Below are 22627 nucleotides of genomic sequence, written 5' to 3' on the forward strand. Positions count from 1 at the left end.
GCAAGTGCAGGGTGAGTGCAGACGTAAGTAATGGTGAGAGGACTGTAGGGATACAGACAACAGTCCCCAGGTGCAGAGTTTGCCAGGGAGGCAGTGCAGGCGTGCAACTGGCAGGGCCTGAGCCTGACATTAGAAGGGTGGCCAGGTAACCAGTGCAGTCTCAGTATCAGCCAGGAATTCAGTAGAGGAGAGGGGGAGAGAAAGCAGAAGCAAAGAGGAAGGTTTTAAGGTGCTTCCGGAACCGAAGGTGGTTCTCTTCAAGTTTCAGGGAGGCAGGGAGGCCCTAGCCGAAGAGAGAGATCTACCCCCAACTCGTTGCTTGGAGAAGTGACTGACCCTGAGGGAGTTGGAGGCGGGTGAGTGAAGAGCTCGAGAAGGAAGATATTTAGGAAGAGAGAGTTGAAGGTATTGAGGCCCCAGGCCCCAGAAGATCTTGTGGACAATGCAGAGTGTTTTGAACTTAATCCTTGCAGCCACTGGGAGCCAGTGCAGAGATTTCAGTCCTGGAGAGATACGATCCCTGGGCTAAAGGCCAATGACAAGTCTCGCAGATAATGGTACATATCAATAAAAACCCAAAATCAAGAAGGCAAGTGTTACTAAATAAAAACCCATAAATGAAATGTTATGTAAACAAACGACAGGATACGTAAACTCTTTCATATTATCTATAATTCCATGAATAATATATTTCCGGAATTGAATAGCGAAATAAAACTACCTGATACACGCTCGAAGTTGTTGTTGACTCCGGCAAAGTAATGGATGCAGAATCTAGAATCTTGCTCCTTCAATTTCAGTGGATTGTCATGGAGTTGTGAAGGGAAAATTAGATTTGATTGAGAAATGTGGGAAGATCAAACTCTGAACAATATGAACATAAAGCAAGTCTGCATGGGTCACCATTGGCAAACTGGACGTGTCGGTGATGTCGTCATTGCCGATAGTCTGTGCTTAAATCAACATGCTAACCTAAAAAAATGTACATGTAAAGCAACCAATTATGACAAGATTATGCTTATTTCCAGGGGCACTATAGCATAGTTTTCTGTGTCCATAAATAGTTTTCTATGATGCTCCTAAAACCAGGGACAGATGTATAGCAAAATGGGGTGTAGTTATAAAGCAATACAATCTTGTCAATATGCATAGTATTAGAAGGAACGTTTAAACCAAAAACACCAATCTGTGCACGTAGTTACCTGTTCACTACCCAAGGTCTACAGCCATATCATGAACCGTGACTCACCTGAGGCAGCGTGTGCATGAATAGAGTTGGAATTGCATTTGGAAGCAATTTACAAGACGTTCTGAGTCAATGCTTCTTTGTGTACTATGACTGGTCATACATATTCGTGGTAAAGTGCAGGCTGCAGATGCGGAATCAATCACCCTTCAAGTCCCTCAAGACATCCTGTGCTCTACTTTCAAGCTCTTCCGGCGCAAATCTGCAATATCTGACCCATTCTCTTATTATATCTATATTCCAAGGGAATATATGGATTATTGTGCCTTTCGGTTTGGTATGTGTCTTAGAACGGCAACTGAAAACCATACAAGCAGGCATTGTTGGAAAATCTGTTTAAAAAAAAGTCCACATTCTTAAAAAAATATTTTTCATGAATGCGTGAAAAAGATGGAATTATATCATACATTTTTCTAGGCAATGTATGTTTTGGTCACAGAAGCAATAAATGTGTAGCGTAGGCGACTGTATTCTAGGATAACTTTCATACACAATTGATTGATGTGATGCAAATTGTTACTCGTCCCTTGAATGTACTATCATGCACCAAAAGGAAACTAGCTTATAGACACGGTCCGCGAAGGATTCAATTCTATCCCAATTGACACTGATGACAATTGCTATATATCGAGAACAGAACAAATTAAACTCAAGTCAATGGTAATGACAATGAGATTAATGAAAATTACACTATTGGGTACATTTGTTCGAAATAGATAGAAATTTAGAGATCAAGAAGATATGATTAGCTGACTTGCCATTACCTTGACCAACAAACAGTTAGATTCAGCAAGCAGGGTAGTTAGTAGCAGGAGAACAGGGAGATGTTCACAGGTAGCACGATGACGAGCTGACTTTCAGTGGTCACAGATGTTCTCAGGTAGCACGTTCACGAGTTGAATTGCAGTACTAACAGATGTTCTCATGATAAATATCAAGGGGTTTATAAAGAATTTGAAAAGTGGGTGTGTATGTGAATGAGTGACGTGTATATGGCGTGGTCTTATGTGGATAGCAGGGGTGCGGCCTGCTTCATGGGAGCCTGCCTGGAGACACTGGGTCTGGGGAGGCCATGTGAACAATGGCCCCTGCGCATAAGATAGCATTGAAGTGTACATGGTGTTTGGCACCTTGGCCATTCCCATCCCTGCCAGCCCCCTTGGGAGTGCACGGACACAGGTGCGAACTGCCATTGATAGGGTGGGGGGGCGGACGGCCAAGAGGCATGCAGGAAAGGGTGGAAACACTGTTGAATGGAGACACACTTATGTGGATTGCAGGGGCGTGGCCTGCTTCATGGGAGCCTGCTTGGAGACACTGGGTCTGAAGAGGGCATGTGAACAATGGCCCCTGCGCGTAAGATACCTTTGAAGGGTACATGGCCATTCCCACTCCTGACAGCCCCCTTTGGCTGCGCACATCCACTGGTGCGAACTGCCATTGATAATGGAGAGGGGATGAAGGGGCATGAGGCATGCAGACAAGGCTCGGAACACTGGTGAATGGAGACACACTTATGTGGATTGCAGGAGAGCGGCCAGCTTCAGGGGAGCCTGCCTGGACACACTGGGTATGAGGAGGGCATGTGAACAATGGCCCCTGCGTGTAAGATACCTTTGAAGTGTACATGGTGTTTGGCGCCTTGGCCATTGCCACCCTGCCAGCCACCTTGGGAGGGCATGGCCACAGGTGTTAACAGTCATTGATTCTGGAGGGGGGATGGAGGGACATGAGGCATGCAGAAAAGGGCCGGAACACTGCTTAATGAAGACACACTTGATTCACTGAAAAATAGAAACAACCATTCATAAAAGTTCTGTTCTATTTCATTTTGTTGCTGATATTGATGGCACAAATGTACTCGACATTATTACTTCGGGTTGCAGCACAGTGTGGGGAAAATCCCCTGTACTAACCGCTGACACTGGGGAATGTGTCTAATGGCACCAACAACGCAGGTGGGTATTACTCTTCGAACGCAGTGTCCAAGCCTCCCATGAGGCCACCATGTAAATGATCGATAGGCCACCAGCCTGTACCACCTGTGGAAGAGAAAGATTCAAACTGTTTTTAAATGAACAAGATAAGTGTATTGAACCTTAGTTGAAAATGCAATCTTTTATCCTATGTCATTGTTGCCAGTACAAATGTTAGTTCACGGATCAATCCACTTCGGCTTTAAAGTGTAGACACATTACAATATTGAACGACTATGAATTCCATTACATTTGGGACACAAAGAAATATTGTTTCATGGTTGTACTTGAAATAAACATAAAATGACCACTATGACTTCCCCAACTCACGAGTGATGTAGATAATTGCAAGACAACCATGAAATGTTCGTGGCCTAAGTGACATCACATCTAGAGTTCACTTACTCGTTACTTGGATTGCGAGGGCGAACTGTTGTACGTAGTTCGTGCATAAGCACCATCATAATCCTCAACACGGACCGTGTGAGGCAGGCTGCCCTGAAGTCATGCAGCTCGGTAATGCATTGTGGCCGTGTCTTGTCTTCCGATATGTAGGACAAGCTTCCAGAGTTTTCTCGGCAGCAGCAGTTCTCCTCCTCGGTTGGCATTACCGCACACCGATTGCAAGGACACCAGGTGGAGACGTCGTCCATACTTTCGAGTAATTCCACTTTGGAATACTCCGGCTCGTACTGGTAGTGCTGTATTGTTGCCATTATGCGACAAAATAAAAATAGATAGTAATGATAGTACTAGTATCTGTTCACACGGGCTACGAGCAACGGAGATAGCTGAACAGACCAGAAAAAAGGCACAGGATACAGAAAAAAAAGACAGTGAAACGATTGGAAAGCAAATCTGATGTTGTCTGATGAGAAGCGTACTTTTTATACTTGTTGTGGAAAGAGGCGTCCTGCTATTTCCACGGTGACACATTATTAGCTGAAGCGCAGAGAATGTTGACACGAGACGTGCATTGGTGTTGTGAAATGAGCGGGACGCGTCTAGTGATGTCAGCCTCAGGGGCGGGGGATATCATTTAGTGCAGCTAGGGCAGCTCACCTTAGGGCGATGCGGCAACGGATAAGATTAGCACAAGATGGCCGCGCTTTGCTGCCTGATTTCGCATGTGTAAAAATGAGGAAAACTAAGGTAAGGTGCAGAGGAAATGTTTATACGATCGATCAGCGTATGCTTAAAAACACATGCCCGAACCGTCGTGACAATAATATTTTTGAGTGCACTATTCCTTTAATAGGTGTATTGAAAGTATTACTTTCCTTAGAAACTGTTTTGCCATTCTAACAGAAAGTAGATAGGAGGTTAATTTTTTCACCTGTAAATTGGGTCCCCCGCTTCCCAAAAGTAATGCTGTTGGCTTATCTTTACTATTCCTGTTAGGATATGAATGTATGGGTGCCCCAATTGGATATTGCTTCCCCATACTTGCTGTTAGCCTCTCTAGAATAAGTCTGCCATAGGTTATATTTACCTTTAAGCTACTGATAGCTCCTTTAAAAAGTCTATAGGTTTTACTTACCTTGAGTTAGCTTTGTGCCATCCTAAAATAAGTTATTGCTTACCTCAATCTGTGTCCCACAGATTTGAAAAGCAGCTGTAGTAGTATATTACAACATTAGGTTTTACCTGCCTAGAAAAGCTGTGTGCCATTCTTGAAAAGTGTTCCATTGGTGTCGCTGACCTTGGTCTGCCTGGTGCATCCTAAATTAGTGTAAATAGTTCTTGCTAATTTTAGACTGTGTTCCACTGAGCTGAAAAGCAACTGCAATTGTATATTACACCTAAAGGTCTTACTCACATAGTATAACAGTGTGTTATCATAAATGTAGTTATAGGTGTATAATGTTCCTTGAATCTGTGTTCCACTATTGCGAAAAGTATCCTGGTAACAGGGTTGATCTATTATGTGATTTCCTTGCTAAGTGTCACTGCATAACTGACAGGGTCTAATTCCCTTGTATTGCAGAAAGTAATCTAAAAGTAACTATTGGTTTTACTGTCCACGAATAGGTGTGGCCTATACTAAATGTGTATGATAAGGCCTGACTTCCCTAGAATTACTGTTAGGTATTCTGAAGAAGGTTTTATGCTTTGGTCTGTGTACCTTAAAGCATTGTGGTGTGTTTCTATAAATGTATTTATGACTCTATAACCAGTTCTTACCCCAACACTTAACTTGGCCTACTTCTATTTATAATAAACCTTTATTTTTGTAATAATACTTCTGGTTGTAAGTTTTTCTGTTGAATGCTTGCTGTACTACATGTTCAGTGTACTTTCCTACAGCCCTCTCTCCCAACTAAGATAAGCCTGGCTACTCTGTCTATGCTAACATATACTCAGGTGGTACAGCCTTATACTAAGAGTGGAGTATTGTTCTGTCACAGTTGAATGGTTTTACTAAGCCCTTAGTTGGACTTCAGAAAAACTGTCCTAACAGTACCTATACTTGCTTATATTTAGGGGTTGCCACTGTGTGCCTATTAACATGGAAGGAGCTAGATCACACGGCCAGAAGCTTAAGATGGGGAGATAGGACTTAGCCTCAGAGGATGATTGCTGGAGTGAGTTTATGGGGTCTGTGGATTCCTCAGTAAATGAAGCTCTGTAGCTGTTTATTACTAAACAAATGGATCCTAGTGCGAAGGCTTTGCAAGCAGTAATTGAGTCCCTCAATATAAGTACCCAATATTCACCAATTGTCTTCCCAGTGGTGAAGGGTGGCAGGTGCCGGCAAAATGGAGTTTGCTCCTCTTTTATCTTCAGCACCCAAATGCACACACAGTGCATAAGAGGGAACTGTGCATAGTGATTTCCTGGTGCCATGAAGTATGTGCCTAGCACACTTTGTCAGCCCTTTGGCCAAGAGGTATCAAAAGATGTCTAAAAGGGCCAGATTGGAACTACTACAATTGCCAGGCGTTTTAGGGAATGTCTCACCTCCTATGTTCCTGGTGGATAATAATACCGGAAGCATTAATTGAGACGCGAAGGCCGCAAGCAGTCCTTGGTCCATCAAAGGTAGGAGTTAGACTGAAATTGGGGCTGGTGCCCATGTCATATTGCTTTTAAATGATGTATAAAACCCATAGAAGGGACAGTATACAAAAAATGAGAAGCGGAGGAGCCGCTTTAAACACTGAGTCGTTGTTCACTGCCTCTTTCCCAGGTCACCCAATTATTGCCTGATCACTTCCACAGCAGACAGGCGATTGGTTCTGTGAGAAACCTGAAGGTGTCTTCCTAGCTAGTTCCCAGGGATCTGTCATCCAGGTGGCCAGGACACGGCCATCGCTATTGGATCCAGTTCCTGGGGGTAGACCAGTGAGGGAGGATTACCTGGATGGGGGTTCCTCGGGGAGTGGGACATCGATGGGTGAGATGCAGTATCCCCCTTCCTTTAACACCTTTTCATCACTGTCTTCCGTAGGACATTCAAAAACACAGCCCCGCTTTCCCAACATGAACACTTTCGCACAACATGAAACACAATGGACTAATGCTAGAGCCGTTTACCTGACATGTCACAAGGGTCAGGCAAAGCCAGGCAATTGACCAGAATCACACACACCTGAAGGCCCTTTCCCTTCCCCACAGGGATAAAAAGTTCAGCAAGAGAGCACAGTACGAGCAAGGCAGACCACACATCGAGACAGCTATCCAGAGATAGCAGTTGAAGAGTAGGAGAAAGGCGGCAAACATTCAGATGCCAAAGTAGAGAGACACAACCTTGCCCTTCTTGACAAAACGCTGTAAAACGTCTGCAGAGGAATCGTAAAACCGAGGACAATAGCCCAAGTGTCCTGTAGCAGATGTCAATTGTACACAGAGCGTATTAACGTTGATAAGCCGGTGCGAGGGAGACTCCTGCTTCCGTGGTACTGGCCTTGACACCAGTTAAGAGGAAAGCCAAGCAGTTCATCACAACCGGTGAGTCAAATGGGGAACCGATAAGAACCGGGCTGTGGTAAATGAAAGTCACAAAGTGGGAAAGTGAGAGAAGTTCAAAGAACTGTAAAATTGTAAAGGAGAGACCAGCTGAAGAAAGGGACCAGCACCTTGTGTGTGCTCCTCTGAGAAACTCTGGTCGATCCTCATCTGAGTGAAACTACAGATACCAGAAGGCCGTAGGAGATCCGCCAAGATAGGTCAAAGTGTTCATACAGGAGGTCAAGAAAAATCACTGTACAGTTGAAAGCCTTTGACCTAAGAACTGTAGAGGAAGAAAGGGAAGTGAATTCCGCTTTGTGAGAAAGCAAGGAAAGTGAATCCCGCAAACATTGAAAAAAAATATGAATGTGACGTTGGCAAGAGTGAACCCGGAAGAGGGATGCTGACGAAGAGGGGGCAAAGTCTAAAGTCCCAAGAAACAGTGTGTTGACAAAGGTGAACCCGGCAGAGGGATGTCCACTGCAACTGTTTAAAAAGACATTAAGATTTGTGAATGAAGGAAAAGCCATAGTGAACCCAGCGGAGGGAGGCTAAAAGTAAAGAGGGGTCAGCGCCCAGAAGAGGGAAACCCAGGGGGGAAGAATCCTCACCCTGAGTAAAACCAGGAAGCAAACTTTCATTTTGTTGAAGGAACTTTTCTTTTGTTATTTGAATGTATCAGGCACTTGAAAGCAAGACTTTCAAGAGAAACGAGACTTGGCCATTGACGGACCTGATAGCTCGAGCGTGAACTTTGCTCCAAGATCCCACCTTACCCCATGCTCAAAACATGGGGAAGGGAGATCCAAGCTATCACATCCTGACATATTATTTGTTAACACTTCTTTCTTTTCTTGAAAACGATCCCACACCCTTTTTGTATTCGTTATTCGTTATAAGCTTTGGCAATGGATTTCTTAGTAAAGGCCCTTTTTATTTGGCACAATGCCACTAGGACTGCCTTATTTTCATTTGATGGTTGATGCTTGCTCCCATCTTAGATTTAGGTTTAGATTAGATTCCAACCTGCATAAAGTTTAATAAACACCCTTGAACTGTGATCCCTTGTGCCTGTCTTTACTGTTGCCACCATACGTTCCTTACAGTTCCTAGACAAATAATAGGCAACAGAAGGGTGTGCAAGAGTATCAGACACTCCTGTCCCCTGCACACATTGATGCTGAATAAATCAGTCAAAATTAAGTAAACAATTTCAAACTTCCAAAGCAAATGATAATCGTTCAACAATATCATACTGTGGTAGCAATAATGCAATTCGAGGTCAATTCAGTGTTACAATCTGTCTTTATATTCAAGGTCATCAGCACAATCAGTTTTGGGATTCAGGCTCCCTTCATCAGGTGCATTTCATTAATCTATAATGTAATTGACAGCGTCAGTACAGTAAGAGACTGTATCATTCAAGTATATAGTACATTCCAAATATTAACAGTGTGGTAGTATTACATTTTTGAATTCTAGGGGCATACACTCCATAAAAAGTACTGACAGCCCAAAAAAACAGGGCCATCATATTTGATCTGTATCGTGTAATTTAAATCTCGAGTGATATAGCACCAATAATAATTTGGCATTTATATAGCGCTACAAACCCTCAGGTATCTGAGCGCTGCTTATTATTACCCACGGTGTGTGGTGCTCATTTATCGACCTCGGAAGGATAAAAGGCTGAGTTTGGCCCTGCCGGGATTCGAACCTGCTTTAGCAGGCTCTGCACAGATGTCAAAGCGAGCGCTCTACTCACTGTGCCACTTGACCGCTTGACCACTACACACGCACCAAGATAAAGTGCATGTGTAGAAATATTGTTCCCAACAGGCTATACTATTTAAATAGTGTCAACATGCCAGAGTAGTATCCAAGGACAGGAACCCTTAACCAAGGTAGTGCACCGTGTAGTCAATTGAAAGCAGGAGAAGTGAACCCAGTACCTCATATGTTTGTAACTGTTCATGGAATGAAGTCAAATAAAGAGTCGAGCGAACTACCTAAGAACATCCAAGAAGGATCCCCTTGTAGGAAGAGCCAAACCGGAGGCATCTATATGTGTAAATAAGGCTGTGGGAAGAGTAGTCAAAAATGGAGGGTAAATAGACATCTGTGTCAAGACGTATGGAAAGAACATTAGAAAAAAGTATTAAGTGTGACCGAATTACCTCACTAGTCACAGTAATTCTGAAATCGTATGGAAGGGGAATGATTGTCAGCCTGTGAAAACAGATACATCAGAAACTGATGTAACCATACTGGGTAGAGCGGTGTTATGTTTAAGATTATTATTAACGTTGCAGTCACCGAAGTATGATATGTTCACCTTTTTATTAGTATACATCAACTGAACTAAATCCCCCAACCTCCGTCACCATTCCAGATCCCTTAACCATTCTACATTCCATTATACTCTAATGTTCCACTATTCCACTATACTTACTACACAACAACCCCCACCCCCTTACTTATTATCTAATTTCCTACACACATATTAATAACATTTACATTTGCTCAATTAAGCGGGTTGGCTTGCAAACCAATCTATGTGGCCGAGAATTTGAGTATGCATCTGATGAACCAGGATTTCCCTTATCTCCACAACTTTCTCTTTCCCCAGGATCCAAACTTACAAAATCAGATCCACTCCCTTGACTACAAATTCCACCATTCACAGGAATATGTCCAGATGCTCCAAAATCATCATCCAATATCATTAGGTCAGTGTTATCTTAATTCTCCAAGGAACCCCTCTCACAATCATATTCCTCTTCATCAGAGTTATCATGAAACAGTCTTTTGAAAAAAGAAGCATTCCTTGTTATCTCACAATCATTCCCTTCTGCAGTTATCATGGATCCTCTGACTTCTTTAACACTCAACGGCCTTGGCCAAAATTTAGAGTCCAGTTTCTTACGCTGTTTCTGTTGAACCAACACTGAATCCCCAACTCGAAAATCATTTCTCTCGCCTTCCTCTTGCGATGAGTCCATTCTTTAATCTTCATCCTCTTTTCTTTATCTCTCTCTCTAATGTCATTGTCCTCATCAGCTGTATAATCATCCAGACATGGAATCCTTGTGCAAGTTTTATATTTTATCATTCATTCTGAAGTTGAATGTCCTGTCATCTCGTGAGGAGTATTGCAATAGCTTCTTAACATCTGAGAAATAGCCTGTGGCATTGACATGTTATCCACAACTGCATTCTGGCGAGTCCGCTTTAAAGTATTCATGAACTTCTCAACCATGCCATTCGCTTGAGGCCACAGTGGCGTTATCTTCTGATGCTTAAAACCCATATGTGATGCAAATTTGCCAAATGCATGACCTTGGAACGGTGGCCAATTGTCTGTCTTCACCACATTAGGGACTCCCAACTCACTGAATAGTTCATCCAGCACTATTACCACATGATGGAATAAAGTGGATGACACATACTTCACCAATGGGAATCTTGAATATTCATCTAGAACCTCCAACAAATATCCTCCTTCATATAAAGGTCCCAAGAAATCAACAGCCACCCGATTCCATGCACCATCAGGAAGTGGCACTAACTGAAGCGGTGTTGGCTTAACATTTGAAGTGGTCACTTGACATGCGAAACAATTTTGCAATGTGTCTTCAACAATTACATCCATACAAGGAAACCACACTTGATTCCTTAGTACCTTCTTGGTGTTCACAACACACCAGAGTCCTTCATGCGCTAACATCACAAGAACCTTTCTCAATCTTTTTGGAGCTACCATTCGACTTCCTCTAAGCAGTACTCCTTCATCAGTTGCTGACAGTTCATTGCTTATTTTCACCAATTTCTTGAGATCTTTCATGTCCCCTTCTTCCACCCCTTTTTCCAAACTAAGACAGTGTCATTTCCCTGCTTTGGTGAATCTCACAGCCACTTGAATCATTGAATCAGCCTTGCTTTTCTCTGTGAACATTTCCTACGTAACTGCCAGCGGCAAAGCATTAAGAGATAAGTATGATATATACTCCTCAGCCATCCTTTGCAATTTACTTTCCACCACACCTTCTGGATGCCTTGACAAATAATTCGCAGGATTTGCATCCTTCCCAGGTTTATGAATAATCTTATAATCATACTCTTGCACCCTAATCCCCCACCTTTAAATTCGGGGAGGCATCTTAACTTTAGGATTTCCGAAAAGAGCTAATAAAGCTTGATGATCTGTGACAAGAATGAAAGGCTTCCCAATCACAAGCCCACACAGCCGTCAAACTTTCCCTTTCTGCTTGTGAATATGCTCGTTCAACGTCACTCAAAGCTCTGCTGGCATATGCTACAATATGTCTTTCATATTTGTGCCCCTCTCTTGGATCTATTTGTGCCAGGATGGCTCCTAGACCCACCGGACTTGCATCCACTATTATTTCAGTCTCCAACTCTGGATTAAAATATGCCAACCTCCTATCACTGACCAATTCTTCTTTAATTTTCTTGAAACTTTTCTCACAATCTTCATTCCACACAAACGCTACATCCTTCTTCAGTAGCTGTCTCAGTGCATCAGTGAGGGTTGCATAATTCGGTAAATAGCGTGCACAATATTCAGCCATTCCCAAGAATTATCTTAATTCTACTATGTTTTTTGGAGCTTCAAGATCCACAATGCTTTTCACTTTTTCCGGATCTGCTCTCATTCCGTTCTCTGAAAATATATGTCCGAAGAACTTCAAACTTTTCTTGCTCACCTCACACTTCTGTTCATTCAAGGTCAATCAATTCTCTTGTAAAACTTTACATAGTTGCTCCAGAGCTTCATCATGTTGACTTTGATCAATGCCATATATTAAAATATCATCACTATAATTAAATGCATTCTTTACTGGTGATATGACCTTTCTTATTGTTTCTTGAAATATTTCTGCAGCAGATGAAATACCAAAGCTAAGTCTCTTATATCTGAACAAATCTTCATGCGTGCTGAAAGTGGTTATGGATCTTGATTCTGGAGCAATCACCAGCTGATTATAGCCCTGATTTAAATCCAGCTTGGTGAACCTACTAGCTCGATTTAGACGTATTATCATGACCTCAATATTGGGTCCCGGGTGTCTTTCCCTCTGTATAGCCACATTCGAATTCTCATGTCTACACAGAGATGGAGACGCTCATCTGCCTTAAGTACCACTACCAATGGGGATACCCGAGGTGTCGGACCCCTTTCAACACTTTCAATGATATTATTGTCAATTAGCTGTTTCAATTCCTGTGACACTCTCACTTGTAAATGAAATCCTATGCGTCTCGGATGCTGAGGAACAGGTTGAACCGATGAGTCAATATGTAAATGTACTGTGTGATTCTTCAATTTCTCAACTCCTTGGAACAAACTTGGAAATTTCTCTTTCAACCTTTCTACATTCAGAATTTCTCCTGAGAGAACTCTTAGATCATGACGTTGTGACGGAACACCTTGTATTGTTTCTGACGGCTTGTATCTCAAATCAATAAGTTTCAGTTCTGTCACAGTTTTACAACTAATGAGGCATCTGCCTACAACCGGACTCTTTATGACATGTACATTAGTTGATACACATTGTCCTTCATGAATTAGATCACATTGCAACTGTCCCTTATGCAGTAGTGTTTTTTTTTGCTCCCCATTGAAAAATGTCAGCTCTTGATGACTGTAGAGGTTATTCGATGCCAATCCTCTCATATGCTTCTTCACTCATAACATTCACTGTCGCTCCAGTATCCACAAAAAAAGTGTATCTCTTGTCCACCCAGGTTCACTGTTACTTTTATGGCTGTTTTACCATCCACTGTATCATATATTAGCCGTACATATGCTTTGCTGTACCTATCAAATTCTTGATAGGGATACATTGCCACTTCTTCTTCTTCAACAGAGACTGGTGGGTTTTCATATGGATCTCTGTATTGTGTTTCCTCTTGTCCTTGACTTTGACGGGACACCAGAACTTGCCCTGTTCTTGACCACCTTGGCTTGCTGTTTCTATCTGTAAATTGTCCATAGCTCTTACATATCCTGGTTGAGCCCCTTGTTGATTTGTTTTCGGCATTACATTGGGTCTTATCATCTGATTTTCTGCATGCATTCGCCCTCCGAAACTCCTCTGATTATCATATCTCCAGTTCGACATCATCTGTGTATTGTAATGACTGGTTGTCATTGTCATTTTTTCACGACACATTGTCTGAAAATGATTCTCCTGTCCACATCTCAGACATAATTGACCCATGGCAGGATACAGACTCTTGTGTGGAAACTCAAATCCACACCTATAACATTGCCTCTCTCCCACATTTCTGCGTCCCAATTCTGATGTTGCATTAGTATGTCTTCTTTGCCATTGTGCATTTTGATTTACCGCAACAATAGTGTCCATTCTCTTTGGATTTTCTATGGATTTTCTATGTTTGCAGCTTGTGTGTCTATTCTCTCGTATATTCTTCCAAAGTATAGTTCCAATACTTTTTTCATGGGTAGAGGCTTTTTCAATAGATGTTGCCTAAACTCAGATGATAAACACCCTTCTATGACTCTTAACCTTATTGCCTCATCATCATTATAATTTATGAATTCACAAAATGTTGCTTTTTTTTGTAATCTCAACACAAATTGAGCTACAGTCTCATGTGAACCTTTTGTACATTGGTTGAATACAAATCTTTCATAATCCCTGTTAAATGGGATTATTAATCAGTCGATGATTGCTGTTATCAATAATTGATATGTCTTTTTCTCTTCTTCAGGTATCGTTTTGACGATGCTCTTCATTTCTTTCCCCACCAACTTTGTGAAAATGTCCAATTTGTTTGTTGCATTTTGGTCTCCCACTGCTCTCAAGAATTTCCTCAAATTCATCAATCCATTCTTGCCACCGTTGACCTTGACTCTCTTGTGGTTCTAAAGTGAAAGGATTTGGACGGCGCAGGTAGTTCAATGGGTCTGTTGACATGGATGTTCCAGAGGTGTTTTGAGAAGTACCTTGTTGTACCTTTATGTCTCCTCCTGCGCTATCTGAAAACATGTTTACTTGTTTGTATATTCAGTCTTTTATTTATATGGTGTCTCTTCACTCTGTTTTTTTGTCACTTTTTGTTTCTTACCTTATATCATTTGAGAAATGGCTGTTCTATTATGTTATCTTATCATTGGATTCTTTGCTTCTTGTTTCACTTCTATGCAGTCATTAGTTTTCTTTTATTGTTATTCTTATTATTTGCATACTTCTGTGACATTCCATTTCATTGTTTTATTGCTTATTGCCATTATATGCCTTGTTTAAATACTTCTTATAAGTATTCAGTACATTACTTGAATTGCGTATTTCTGTCATTCATACATGTTTACTGTTGCTTGCCCAACTGATGCATGTCTTATTTTATATGTGTCCGATCTATTTGTGTTACGTACCTTTCCGACCTCTATTCCTGTTCCCCTCCATTGAGATTTGCGTATTACAGCGCTATGGCAACATTTTTTTTAAGATGGTGGCACGTAATTTGACGCTTTTATGTACTTTCCTCTAATGTATATTAACGGCTTTCACTTTGCTCTCCTCGCGCTACCTTTCGCGCTTTATATAAGTTATTTTGACTTTGAAAAATGCTTCCTTTGCTACTTTCTTTCACTCTGCCATCTCCTTCCAATCATTTAAACACTATCATTCAGACTGCTTTATGAGTCTTACCGGATCTTCATTTGTCTGTTTCTTTTCAATCTTTCTTTTCCTTCGTGCCTCTGCATTGTATTATCTGTTTATTTTCCGTACTGCTGAATAATATATTTTCCGATTTCTTTGCAGCAACCTTTTCCTTGTTTGAACTTCGTTTCCCCTTGTCGCCAAGTTTTTATGTTTAAGATTATTAGTAACATTGCGGAGACCGAAGTATGATATGTTCACCCTTTTATCAGTATACATCAACTGAACTAAATCCCCCAAATTGCGTCACCATTCCAGATCCCTTAACCATTCTACATTCCATTTTACTCTAATGTTCCACTATTCCACTATACTTACTACACAACTACACAACAAGCAGTAAACAATATATTCAAAAGAATACAATGTAATCCATAGATCAAAGTATGTCCATATAGGTATGCCATGGATCTTAATCGTGGTCTGCTGTGATTAAAAAATGAACAAAGGGTCCGTTCGTAAAAGCAGCGAATGCGTGTGTGATCAAAAGTCAACAAGGATTCGTCATGTTGGGGAAATTCCAGTCTCACAAATGTCAGCATAATCATATAATGTAAAAATCGCTAAGTGGTGATCGTAGTAGGGATTGAGTCATGTCATACCTGTACATGGAGGAAATGTTCTTTAGAGTTGGGTCGGTTGGACCCCAAGTGTGCCTCAGGCTTTAAATGTAACTGTGGCAACGGTGAGAGACACAGAAATGAAGGACTAGCTGTAGCAAATGTTGTTGCTTTGCAAACATTGTACGTTGAAGTAAATGGGCAAGCCTGAAGTCAGATGAGGGTAGCAAAGAATAGCAATGGTGAATTGTGAGGTTAGAGTCTCTCAAGTACCGAAATATGTATCATCAATTTAATAATGTAAAGCCTCCTTAGGAGAAACAAGAATACAGTGTACTCTTTGACAAGTGATACTATAAAATGGACGCCGTCCGGAGGAAATAAATAGAACTATGAAATGATGGGAAATGTAGTTTGTTGAATAAATGGAACATAGCATTGCTTATAAGGAGACCAGAATTGTTCACAGCACACGCCATATATCCCAAAGGAGGATATAGAAGTAGACAAATAATATCTGTGCTGTTGATGGTACTGAAGAAAGTGACAGCCAATATGTCACTGAAACCGGTTGACCTGTTATGTGTGTATCCTTTTTGATCCACGTTATAGGGATACCACTTTTTACTCCTTACTTTTTGTTATAGTAATTTGCGTTTTTCTGGGAATTGTCACATGTGGCAACATGCCAACAAATTAATACATTTTCGGGACAAATCACATGGACGCACACTTAAGGATGGATTGAATAAAGAGAAAATCCCCTCTTAAATGCCAGATAGGTTGGTCTTGCGACATTCCACATTGTGTTTTGTATGCGAGCTTGTACCAAGTTGGAAGTTGGCTAAGACAACAAGGTTGAGCTTAGTGGAGGGATACACTTCTATCTCTATGCCATTAAAACAGGTGACGTAACACAACTCCCTAGGGTTACTTTGGGTTCCCAGGGAGAGTTTAGTTCTTCCCTGAGGGACAGTGGCAGGTTTAACAAATGTTTCTAGATTGGGTTTTGGGCAAAATAAACGGTGGTGCTCTTTTTGGGGTCACCCCTGTGTGCTACAATATACGATTTTGGTGATTAAGAGGCTAATTATACATTGAACAAGTTCCCTGTTTATGTTTGTTCTTTCTGGTTCTTGCCCATTCAGCAAGCCGCCTTTGGTATACCTTACACTTAAGTACTGGAACGAAGAAGAGGGACGCGGTGGTAATGCAGGGATTACTTACCAATAATGTTCATTCCTCTTAGTCCTACTTTCGCCTCATTACAGTACTGCATTTCTGCCTCTTGTGTCTTGACTGAATGGGGTTGTGCTTGGGTATTGCTTACTGTGGCCAGTCAGTGGGCTGTGTGGATATTCCCCAGCGAGGTTTGGACCAAAGGACTTTAGAAATAAAGGATTCCTGGAGGAGGTGGGACACCTCACACGTACCTACTGTAACCAGGAACATTAGGACTAGGAGTAATGAAGATTACCAGTAAGTAATCCCTGCATTAAACAGGGTCATTCTTAAACCAGATAATAACATGGTGCTACATCGGCTAACCCTAATGAAGTCACAAGGCAACACTGGAATAAATTCATCTCTTCCTTTAAACTACGAAAGTGTAATCAACAAATTGGGTGCCAGTGAAGCTGTTCCTGCATCCACATCATTTGCACATGTAGTTGCTGGTTCACTTTTTCCTTGTAGGCTATGAAAGGTTTTGCTGCTGTGAGGCGTGCCCTGAGTAGTCGCGAATAGACTTTCCTTGCATAATCACATCACACATTCGTGACTCATCATTCTCAAAGGTATTGCATTTCCTGTTCCCTCCGTGTTGCTCTCAGACATGACACTTGTCTGTGTGTGCCAGTTATGCAATCATGAATGGATGTGTGGTTTCCACCACTCTCGTTGAAGGGTGGAAGTGGTTAATTCAGAAAGAAACACTTGGGCAATGTATAAGTGTTAGTGGAGCTGCAACCTTCAAACCAAACCTGTATCATGCATGGTTTTTCTCACAGACTTAAATAATCAACATTTTATGACCCCGGTCTATTGATGCGAACATGATACATTCCAATCTGTCGGTGCTTATCCAGTACTGATTTTTCTTTGCATTCTGGGACTTATATTTCTGATTTTCCCATTATAAAACTCAGACTACAAGTCCCAAAATGCAAAGGAAAACCAGGACTGGATAAGCACTTACAGATTAGAATGGATCAAGTTGGCAACTATGGTGGTCTCCAGGTTCAACCCCCCAGGACTCCACACAAACCTCTTTCAGGATAACCGCCAACTGTTTAAATAGCACTTTTTTGCATTCAATCAACCTTTGTGTGGATATCCGTAAAACATAGCATTGTGTAGGCTATTCAGAAACAGACTTGGAGACTCTCCTGCGTTTCCTTGAAGACATACACACCAACATGCCCAATTCCATTCGGGAGATACCGGTTTAGCCCTAATTTGTATTTTGCATTCTGGGAGCTTAGTCGTGGGGTTCCCAATTCAAAACTCAGGAACAGAAGTCCCAGAATGCCAAGTTAAATCGAGGACTGGAGTAACTTCTCCCAAATGGAATTGGGCATGCTGGCATGTATGAATACTCGCCTGGAGCCACAACTAATACTTTTAAGACAATGGGCAGATACATTGGTGTGAAGGTCCAATGGCCAAAGAGGGAGTTATGGGTGCCTTCCACAAACTGATGTTGCTTCAAAAGAACAGTGTGCTTTTTCTGAGAATGTTTCATCTACTGGATAACAGGGGTATCCATACTCTATACTGCCAGACAACTTGTGGGACTTATTATGAGTAAACAAGACTTGGGCACCTCCGCCTCCTCTACTGATCCCACCCTGAAAGCATGCATTCCCCTTCTGATAGATTGTCGATGTACAGAAACACGGCCCCTGCAGGTCTTTGTCTTCTGTGACATGTCCAGCTGAGTACATGAGTACATATACAGAGCCTTTGCATGGGGTGCTACTGGGTGGAAGCGCAGAGTTCAGGTTCCAGTTGCAGGATACACATTGAGCAGACCCCATGATCCCAGCTGGGGTATCTGATGTCACTGAATCTGCCAGAGGAAAAAGAATAAGCCTGTATTCTGGGTACACCCTTGAGGGTTTGGCACTTCACCTGGCTTCACATAATAATTTCATGATGTTTTTGCAAAACAACTTAACATAAAATGCATTTGTCCTTAGTTTAGTCAAGAAAACCACTTGGCAGATTAGAGGTGCATTCGTGACATATCAGGTAGATGGACAAGGTACTCTGTAATGTCCCATAATTCCTAAAACATTGTAAATGTGAGCACACTATTTGTGAGGGTTGTACTGATTTAATGTTTTGCAAAGATTATGTAACGTCCCTTAGTCCCTTATAGCTCGAGAAGGCCTAAATAAAGATAGTGAGGGGATGGGGCTCAAGTGACATATCGCTTAAATATGTGCTATGGGCTGGTCAGTGGGCAATGCCTTCTCCCACTTGCAGGGTGGCATGGGAAGAGCGGAGGACCGACCACATTTTCTTTTCTCCTGTCAATGGTACCAAGACATCAGAATTAGGTTGTTGGTCGTTCTGTTGAAAGGTTTCAACTGCCCTGGTTATAGAGTAGCACAAAAGGGCCCTAGGGCCCTCTTTCCCTGAAATCACATGTGGCCCTTCACAAATTAGTGATCTCTGCCTTATTAGCCTCCAAAACTAGAGCTAGGCTATTGCAACTTGAATGACTCTCTCATTGTTATGATTATTGTTAGGAGTGCTTTTTTAACCCCTTAAGTGCCAAGGGCGAGGTATCCCATCCTTGGGATTACCGCCCTGTTGCCAAGGACGTGATAACTCGTCCTTGGCACTTAAGGGGTTAATGAAACAGAAAACGTTAGAAGGCATTGAATGGCGAAATACCAAAATCACCAAAAAAGGCCTTGGGACTGGGGGGAAAACCCATGGCAGTTTTAATCTGATTTTCTTTATTTGTGTTATTAAATATTTATCATGATAGTTTATATCCACCGGACTAATCTTGATAACTAAACACCTTACCTAAAAGACTTTGTTGATGCGCACACAACTTGCTCTTTGATGATGTATATCATACCTCAGTATTTTATGGAACTTTTGTGGAACCAATCTCGGAAATAAAGCAAGAGAGAGATATGTGCTATGGCAACTCGTAGAGACAATCCAAAGCTTCTAAAGATTTTTCGGATGAAAATGTAGAATTCTTAGCACGGATTTTTAATATTCTCTGCAGATTTGAGAAATCACCTGCACATTTCAAAACCGTTTGGCTGTTTTAACCACATTTTCTCTCTATAAGCTTAAAGTTTCCCACTCAACAGACATTGGCAAAGCATATTTCCACGGTTTTCGACAAATTTTTCAGCCGATTCGGGCTGCCTTTAGAATTGTTTATAGGCAAATAAGCTTTTGTGCTGCTCCCATTGCTACCATAGTACTGTTAGGGGGCCCAGGCTTGCCAGGCACAGGAAAGTGGGGAATTGAGTCCAAGCCAGGTGGAAACTAGACACTGGTCGTTGAGGAAAGGAAGAGGCCACGTTGTGAGAGGATAGAAACACCCAGACAGTTTGAAAGGGCCACGTGACTGTAAATGGGCGTTTGAAAGTGATAATAATGCGAATAGGTGTGTCCAGGGAGTGAGTGGCCTGGGGCGGCACGTGCTACCCTTGGAATCTGATTGGCCACCCCAGGTGCCAAAACATTATCCTAAACTATGATCATTATGTGTGTGTGCGCTCATACTTCATGCCACCCCTGCATAGGTCAGTGCCCCACTTGGGCCACCCCAGTCAAGTGTCTGGACATGCCACTGGTATTGGGGCATGTGTCAAGACAGTAACAAAGTGCGCAACTTCCATTCTAACCCGTCTAATGAAGTGACGAAGATATGCGTGAGTAAAACTCCCCGGTTTTCTATGCCTTGCTGAGGATTGCTTGTGTAGATAAATACTTGGCGTCCATAACTTTAGTTTTTGGGCTGATGTTGGAGATTCTTTGGCTATCTGATGTCTAAGCATGTTCTTTTGTTCATGGTTTCAGGCTTGAAGAACTCTCACCATGGCGAGGATCACACTGTTCTGTGTATCTGCAGTGCTGGCAGTCGGTGAGTAAACAGCAACCCCAAAGTGCCGTTCTCACAGGAGTAATGTTCACACATCATTAGCAAAAAAAGATCTAATGCAATGATGTTTGCCCCTTCAAGCCAAGACTCATTATCATGCCACGTCTGGTCGTGCTAGTGAGACGCATCCCACAACGCCCACGTGCGTGAGGCTCTCGAGAGGACCACCTATGTCGGGTATTGCCTAATGTAGAGCCAGACCTGCCAGAAACACAGAAATTAGGACGGGCATCGTTTTCCTTTTGATACCCGTTAATGTAAGCATGTATTTTGAAATCACTGCATGACTATGCTTTCAATAAACACACACACATTAACATATTAAAGGGTGTCCTAAAAACAGAATCAAAATATAACAGCCCCCACAATAAGGCATCATAAAAATATATCACAGTTAAATGTCCACAGCTAGTAAAAAACGAACTTATTTACGTGCCATATTAGCTTTGTGGACCCATGTTCCTTCCTCAGAAGTTTAAAATATTTGCTCCATTTTATTTATACATGCGGGAAAATGGAAGAGAGACAGAATGGTCCGAGCTTTCTTACAGCTCATAAAAAGTAACATAGCTGCTTTTCTTTGTAAGTGATTTCAATTCGGCACTTCACCTAAGTCAATGCCTAGTGTGTAATGCACGACTGAAATCCTTATTTATTTATTTGTGTCTAAAACGTCTTTTATTCTGAACGATGTACCACTGATATCGCGCCCCTCTCTTGGAACCCCCGCGGCCCCCTCGGTCACACTGAACCAAGAATCCGGCTGGTTTGCAAAGTTAAAATATTTATTTATATATTCACAATATAATCACACTATTTTTAATGGCGATACGATAATCACCAACGGGGTGATGTCACACTAATCAATCTCTTTAATCACAAGGAGTAATAATGATCATAAAGAATGCAGCACAGCAATAATACTTATGTGGGTTCAAATCAAATAGCAATGCGGTTACTCTTTCCCCCTGCACGCCGCTCAACCCCCCAATATGCAATGTAGAGAGATAGGAGGAGAGAGAACAGGTTTCAGGAATGCAGAATTCAAATACAAGGTCAATCCCAATTTCCCCCCAGCAAACACAAGAGAGAAACAGAGTTGATTGGCAAACTGTCAAACTGGTTTCTAAAGTTGTCTGAGAATGGATTGGGTAAAACACTAAATATGGCTTAAATCACTGAAATTGTTTAAATTATAATGGGAGCCGCTGTATATTGTTGCAGACAAACACTAGCAATGATTTGACACCAATAAGCAATGTGCAAACTGAAATTTGAGGTCGGGTGCAATGAAAAGCTATTTTACACGTGTAATATTTTGCCAAAACGAAAATTAACGGCAAACTTTTTCATGCGCGGTAATCGCGATTGCGGGAAAACTATGGTGCTATGGAAAGCTGTGGATGTTAGCTACAAGCAGACGTTTACATTTAGTTTCTAGCATAAAATTTGAAGAAGTTATGGACGTTTTTGTGGAGGTTGTTTTTATTGCGATAGGTGCAATAATGAGAAACAGGCATGCTCTTTTAAAAGACAAACAGGATTTCTTTACACTAGGGAATGACTAGGAAGAAGCAAATACTACACGGGATCACAGCCACTAGACCAGGACGCCCCTGGATCAAGTTTTTGCCTGCCGAGGAGCTTGCCTTCTTCAGATGAAATATATCAGCGCAAAGATATGTTTAACAATACTATTACAGAAGGAAGTTAGTAGGGATAAGATAAAGAGTTCAGGAAATTCATAATAATTCTAACAATATCAGGTTCGAAATACAAGAGAGGATGGGTTTGAGATAGGGATTACTATGGACAGTACATAGGCTAGTGACAGTCCTATACTATGGATACTCACTATATATGTTTGAACGGAACCATCAGGAATTCTGGTCAGTCAAGATTTCTGGACAGGAATTCTGCTGGGCACACCGGACTGGGCAGGGTCTGCAATCAGCAAGGCGCTCTGGTCACTGCACGACAGGACTGGACAGGATCGGCACAGCACGCACAGCACGGCACAGGATTGGGTTTAATCTGCCCTG

General features: G+C 41.9%; 1 long non-coding RNA gene across 1 annotated transcript in view; it reads left to right on the plus strand.

The window, feature by feature from the left end:
- LOC138572333 (uncharacterized) overlaps positions 1-22627 on the plus strand; it is a 102600-nt gene that overhangs the window by 8829 nt on the left and 71144 nt on the right. The window contains exon 2 of the long non-coding RNA XR_011303903.1: positions 20504-20567. This is a non-coding gene — a long non-coding RNA (uncharacterized lncRNA). The remainder of the gene's footprint in view (positions 1-20503; positions 20568-22627) is intronic.

Source organism: Ambystoma mexicanum, chromosome 1p (assembly GCF_040938575.1).
Source record: "Ambystoma mexicanum isolate Mex_15411 chromosome 1p, UKY_AmexF1_1, whole genome shotgun sequence".
Classification (NCBI taxonomy): Eukaryota; Metazoa; Chordata; class Amphibia; order Caudata; family Ambystomatidae; genus Ambystoma; species Ambystoma mexicanum.